This window comes from Neoarius graeffei, chromosome 5 (assembly GCF_027579695.1).
Source record: "Neoarius graeffei isolate fNeoGra1 chromosome 5, fNeoGra1.pri, whole genome shotgun sequence".
Taxonomy (NCBI): Eukaryota; Metazoa; Chordata; class Actinopteri; order Siluriformes; family Ariidae; genus Neoarius; species Neoarius graeffei.
In genome coordinates, this window is record NC_083573.1 from 80,212,395 (window position 1) to 80,218,716 (window position 6,322).

At 43.0% G+C, this 6,322-nt stretch overlaps 1 non-coding gene across 1 annotated transcript; it reads right to left on the reverse strand.

The window, feature by feature from the left end:
* Window positions 1-2,855: 2,855 nt before the first annotated feature.
* trnaf-gaa (transfer RNA phenylalanine (anticodon GAA)) lies at window positions 2,856-2,928 on the reverse strand. The gene has a single exon. It is a non-coding gene; the product is annotated as a tRNA-Phe (tRNA).
* Window positions 2,929-6,322: the final 3,394 nt, after the last annotated feature.

The window sequence follows — 6,322 nt, forward strand, 5'->3', positions numbered from 1 at the left end:
TGAAAAAAGCCCCTTTTTCATGGATCATTCAGTGATCCAGATCACCACCAAAAGTCATAGCAATGTAATTCAGCTCAGAGGTATTCTTCATGTGAAATTTGGTGATGACGGGTTGAAAACTGAGGGAGAAATAGTGTCCTAAAATCGTTAGGATAATAATAATAATAATAAGTAGAAGAAGAAGAAGAACTAGACAGATCCTGTAACTAAAGTCACAGTGCTAGCTCTTACAAACCCGGACGTCTGGTCACTATACCCTATAGATCCGGAATGGTAAGAGATAGAGAATGATACTTAGGGAGGAAAAAAGTCTGTTTTTCATGGATCATTCTGGTTCAGCACCAAAAGTCATAGCACTGTAATTCAGCCCAGAGGCATTCTTCATGTCAAATTTGGTGATGATTGGTTGAAAACTGAGTGTGAAATAGCGTCCTAAAAACGTTAGGAGAATAATAATAAGAATAACAAAGTAGAAAGAGCCTGAGTGAGAGTAACAATTTGTTGCTCATGCAAATTATTATTATTAATAATAATAATAATAATAATAATAATAATACTTCCAGTAACAATCTTGATCAGTTGCGTAATAATCAGTGAGGTTTGGTTTCTCTTCTCTTTTTCATGTAAAGACAAAATCACATGAAACCTCTCTCACCTCATGATGTTACATACATGACATCAGTGTGATATAAGATTCTGTCTACCAGCCAAATATCCAGTATGAACACAACACAGGTGAACAAGAATCCATGTTCTACTTACACTCATAGAATTCAGCTGACTTTGAGCCTCAGTATGATCAGCCAGATAAGAAAGTAACATTTACATGTATAGTAGATACAGCACAGTAAATCTCATCCCATTCATTCTCATTATCTCTAGCCGCTTTATCCTTCTACAGGGTCGCAGGCAAGCTGGAGCCTATCTCAGCTGACTACAGGCGAAAGGCGGGGTACACCCTGGACAAGTTGCCAGGTCATCACAGGGCTGACACATATACACAGACAACCATTCACACTCACACCTACGGTCAATTTAGAGTCACCAGTTAACCTAGCCTGCATGTCTTTGGACTGTGGGGGAAACCGGAGCACCCGGAGGAAACCCACGCGGACACGGGGAGAACATGCAAACTCCACACAGAAAGGCCCTCGCTGGCCCCGGGGCTCGAACCCGGACCTTCTTGCTGTGAGGTGACAGCGCTAACCAGTACACCACCGTGCCGCCCCAGCACAGTACATATCATACAAAATCTCTCTCTCTCTCTCTCTCTCTGTGTGTCGACTTACATGTCGATCCTGAGACACCATGGTGCTGACCTCTCCTGCTCTTCGGACCTGCCTGATCCATCCTGATGCCCTACGTCTTCACTGGAGTCTCATCGCATTCCCCTGTGGAGGATGGCCCCATATAAACAGTCGAAAGATAGACTTAGAAGATGTCTCTGGACACTTACAGTCTTACTACGATGATTTAGGACTAAATTTGCCATCATAACTTTCGGACTGTAGTGTCATGAACAGTTTTGCACTCAAGGCTCCATCAGTGAGCAATTGATAATGTCAACAAAATAGACTTCATGTTAAAACTATAATGAATTTCCTGGTTACACAGTTGTACTTTGTGACTATATAGGACACAGTTATAGAAGTGAGTTATTTATAATCACGCTATCTGTTCTCACCCAGATGAGGATGGGTTCCCTTTTGACTCTGGTTCCTCTCAAGGTTTCTTCCTCATGTCGTCTCAGGGAGTTTTTCCTTACCACCATCACCTCAGGCTTTCTCATCAGGGATGAATACATTTATTAGGGATAAAATTAGTTCATATGTTTAAAGTCTTTATTTTTCTGTAAAGCTGCTTTGTGACAATGTCTGCTGTTAAAAGCACAATACAAATAAACTTGACAAAATCATAAAAATCTGAGACCACGAGTAAAAATGCTTCAATTTTGCTTTTTTAATTTTTAAATATTTTTAATTACCAATGAAATTATCAGCAACATCATGCATGAAAAGTGTCAAGACAACGGAAAAACTAAAATACAAAAACAGAAAGATACGTCACAATGCTCTTGTACACAAAACAAAATGCTCTTGTATTTTAGTTTTTCCATTGTCTTGACAACTGAAACGTCATCGTTCCTGGAGGAACCATTTTCAAGGGGTCAGTCACCAAAGGGTTAAAAATATTTACAGGAATTTCACAATTTCTGAACATCAGTCAATGTTAGATAAAATCCACCTTGTGCCACCAAAACACCTCCGACCTGTCGAAGCATGGACTTCGCAAGACCTCCAAGGATGTCCTGTGGTATCCAGCACCAAGATGTTAACAGCAGATCCTTTAAGCTCTCCATATAAGCTCTTGGTGGCTGTGGACTAGGTGTAAACTATTTGTTCACGTTTCTATCACCTGCAACCTGGACATAAAAACCCAGATCCTGGTAACGAAGATTATAACTTTGTGTGTCTGTAAAAAAACAAAAAAAACCCCACTATCTTAGCAAGTGAAAAGTTGTTTTTTAGAAGAAGCCTTTTATTTGTCACATGCACACTGAAATTCATCATCTGCATTTAACCCATCTGAAGCAGTGAACACACACATACAAGTGGAGAGCAGTTGGGGGTTAGGTGCCTTGCTCAAGGGCACTTCAGCCCAAGGCTGCCTCATATTTACCTCACCACATGTCTTTGAACTGTGGGGGAAATCCACACAGACACAAGGAGAACATGCAAATTCTACACAGAAAGGCCCCCATCAGCCACTGGGCTCAAACCCAGAACCTTCTTGCTATGAGGCAACACTACTAACCACTACACCACCCAAGACATACACAAACCATTGCTCCTCAATGCCAAAACCCAGGATTGAACCAGGGCCCTTTAGAGCTTCAGTCTAACACTCTCCCTACTGAGCTATTTTACCATAGCACAGGCAAAATTTATATAACATATTAAATGAGCTTTAAATGTTCTTATTCTATGAGTAAATAATTTTGCTTCTTTGTAGAAAAATGCTTAAAAATAAGAAAAATGATCTGCCAATTGAGCAAGACTATTTCAGGTTTTAAATTAATAACAAGTATCTATAAATATAGATTTAATAAGCTCTTATTTGGTTTACTGTGATCTTATAATTGGAAATACTACATAAGTGTGACTACGTTCAAGATATTTTCACCTGATTCAATTAAAAAACTGTATCTTATACTTTACAATCTAAGAAAATATGTTGAAAAGCAGTAATGATCTTAATGTAGATATGTGTGAGCTGAAAATGTCTGATTATGCAATTTATTAATGGGGTTTAGAAATGGCTTAATCAGAAACAGTCAGATAGAACCATATAAAACCAAACAGTATTTGATGTTACAGAAGGATAATGTTCTATCTCTGATAGACAAGTGGTCAAAAATCCACTTTCTAATTGTCTGAGAATTTCCATCGTGTAAATTTGAAGTAACCATAAAATTTAGGACTTGTTGATCTGTAAATATAGATATCAGGATTTTAGAGGTTGGCTCGCTGTGATATCAAAACCTTTATGCTCCATTCCTCAAAACAACACTTCACCCATGTAGAACCTTTTATTACAAGGGTCATGTACATTTTCCAGCATTAGCTTATAAAAGATTAGTACTAGTCCATGGTCTCAGCTTTGTGCGCAGTGTGTGAAAATTCAACTACACTGAGTCAGGAACCAAGAGACTAGTGTTGATCTTAAGTGAGGTTTCATCAGCTCAAATCTACATTTAGAACTGGTCTAGTATATGGAGGAGAAAAAGGAAAATGGAGTTACAGTATAAAGGAAGGAGAACAGGTACCTGTACATTATCACCTGTTTCTGGGAGTGCTGTCACCTCTGACCTTGGGTGTTTAGTCACAGTGACACAAAATACCCAAACAAAATAAATGAGAAATACAGCATCTTCAAAAACCACCTAGACATAACCAGCCATGCATAATAATCAAATATACCATGCACTGAGAGGCTCCGGTTGAAATTATATCTTCTCTGAGGTGACTGGCATAGTACTATTTTCTGAAGGACACAGCCCCTTAACACTTTTAGTTTGGAATTTTTTGATGAAGGATATAAATTAAATATAGCATGCACTGTGGCTGCGCCCCTCAGAAAATAGTACTAATGCCAGTCACCGAAGAGAATGCATAATTACCGGAGCCTCTCAGTGCATGATATATTTGATCTATATCCCTCATAATAAAATTCCAAACTAAAAGTGTTAAGATTGAACATCAGCATAAACTCACTGGAGGCAGCCATGTTTGTTGTTTACGTAGGAGTGACCTTCAACACAGTGGTGTAGTGGTTGGCACTGTCGCCTCACAGCAAGAAGGTTCTGGGTTTGAGCCCAGCAGCAAATGTGGGCCTTTCTGTGTGGAGTTTGCATGTTCTCCCCGTGTCTGTGTGGATTTCCTCTGGGTGCTCTGGTTTCCCCCACAGTCCAAAGACATGCAGTTAGGCTAATCGACTACTATGTGTCTGTGAATGGTTATTTCCCAAGTCAAGAAATGGGAGGGTTGCGGCAATTAATATGACATGTGGATCAATAGGGTCCACATGGACCCTGACCTGGCAATAGTGCTGGACAAGGAGGAAGAAGAAGACCTTTGACCATGCTATTGCCTGCTTTGCTAGGCATGATCATGATATGTAGATCACACACAGAAATGCTCGCAGAGCCACAGCTGTGACTCGAGTCAGCTGCATAGCTTGAAATTGTGATGTCAGCTCATAGTATATCCAGGATATACCATGACTGACTCGCACTATATCCATTTTTAAAAAATGTTTAACATCATGAGATCCATTGCTTACTCAATGGTGGAACTGTTTTATGTCACGTGAGCCATCCTTGGCCAATCCCTGCACAGGATTTTTTTTGATGAGGGATATAATATGAAATATAAATTAGTCAAAAGTTTATGAGTTTGCAATCAACCTATACCATAAACATGTGTGATAGAAGGTGACTGTGACAGTTCGTGTAGGTGGGTGGAGCACAGAAGGACGGCAGGCCAGAACTGAGTTCACAAAAACTCTTTTATTTAGCTTTTCAGCTTATATTTCACTCTCACACCACTCAGACACACGCACACACATCAGTCGTCTGGTTGAGGAGAGAGCTCCCTCTGCTCTCGGTCTCTCTCCTTAAATAGGGCGCGGCCACTAGGGAAGACACACAAACATATTAATTAACGTCAGGTGCAGTGATTCTGCCACTTACCTTCCCTGACTCCGCCCTCCGGTCACAGACTGATGCTTGACCACGCCCCCGCTGCCACATACCCCCACCGCCCGACTCAGGCCGGGCAGCCGTCCGGCCTGCAGCCGACTCCCCCCCCTTGACGGGAGAGGAAGTCTGCCATGACCATCTGCGCCCCCAGCCTGTGGATCACCTTGAAGTTAAAGGGTTGGAGTGCCAGATACCAACGGGTGATCCACGCGTTGGCATCCTTCATGCGGTGGAGCCACTGGAGGGGCGCGTGGTCCAAACAGAGGGTGAAAGGGCGTCCCAGCAGGTAGTAACGGAGGGTAAGGACCGCCCACTTGATCGCTAGGCACTCTTTCTCAATGGTGCTGTAGTGCCCCTCACGCACCGACAGCTTCCGACTGATATACAGCACTGGGCGAGCCCTCCCTCCACCTCCTGGGACAAAACAGCCCCCAGCCCTCTGTCCGACGCATCCGTCTATAACATAAAGGGGAGAGAAAAGTCAGGGGAGTGTAAAAGTGGCCCCCCACACTGCAGCCTTTACCTCAGAAAAAGCCCGCTGGCATTGCTGCGTCCACTGGACCGGATCTGGTGCCCCCTTTTTAGTCAGATCAGTCAGCGGGCTGGTGACGTCCGAATAATTAGGTATAAACCTACGATAATAGCCAGCCAGCCCCAGGAACTGTCTCACCCCCTTTTTGGTCTTGGGCCTCGGGCAGGCCGCAATTGCTGCTGTCTTGTTAATTTGGGGATGCACCTGCCCATTGCCCAAGTGGAAGCCCAGATACCGTACTTCCACCCGCCCAATCGCACACTTCTTTGGGTTGGCTGTGAGACCCACTCACCTCAGCGACCTAAGGACGGCCCTCAGATGTTCGAGGTGCCTCGGCCAGTCATTACTATAGATAATAATGTCGTCGAGGTAGGCAGCTGCATAGGTGGCGTGGGGGCGGAGGACCCTATCCATCAGCCGCTGAAACATAGCAGGTGCCCCAAACAGCCCAAAAGGAAGTGTGACAAATTGGTGTAAGCCGAACGGTGTGGAAAAGGCCGTTTTTTCTCGGGATAATGGAATCAAGGGGA